This window comes from Apis dorsata, unplaced genomic scaffold (assembly GCF_000469605.1).
Source record: "Apis dorsata unplaced genomic scaffold, Apis dorsata 1.3 scaffold_333, whole genome shotgun sequence".
Taxonomy (NCBI): domain Eukaryota; kingdom Metazoa; phylum Arthropoda; class Insecta; order Hymenoptera; family Apidae; genus Apis; species Apis dorsata.
The window spans coordinates 194,552-194,927 of record NW_006263601.1 but is presented as its reverse complement, the minus strand read 5'-3'; the positions used below and the strand labels follow the sequence as shown (position 1 = coordinate 194,927).

Sequence of the window (376 nt, the reverse complement as noted above, 5' to 3'; positions counted from 1 at the left end):
AATAATGATAATAATAATAATAATAATGATAATAATAATAATAATAATAATAATAATAATAATGATAATGATAATAATAATAATGATGATGATGATGATGATGATGATGATGATGATGATGATAATAATGATAATAATAATAATAATAATGATAATAAAAATAATAATGATAATGATAATAATGATGATGATGATGATGATGATGATAATAATGATAATAATAATAATAATAATGATAATAAAAATAATAATGATAATGATAATAATGATGATGATGATGATGATGATGATAATAATGATAATAATAATAATAATAATGATAATAAAAATAATAATGATAATAATGATAATAATAATGATAATAATAATGATAATA

General features: G+C 12.5%; 1 protein-coding gene across 3 annotated transcripts in view; it reads left to right on the top strand.

The window, feature by feature from the left end:
* The window catches only part of LOC102677850 (pancreatic triacylglycerol lipase-like), a 60,397-nt gene that overhangs the window by 56,250 nt on the left and 3,771 nt on the right, over window positions 1–376 (top strand). The gene's annotated exons all lie outside the window — the stretch shown is intronic.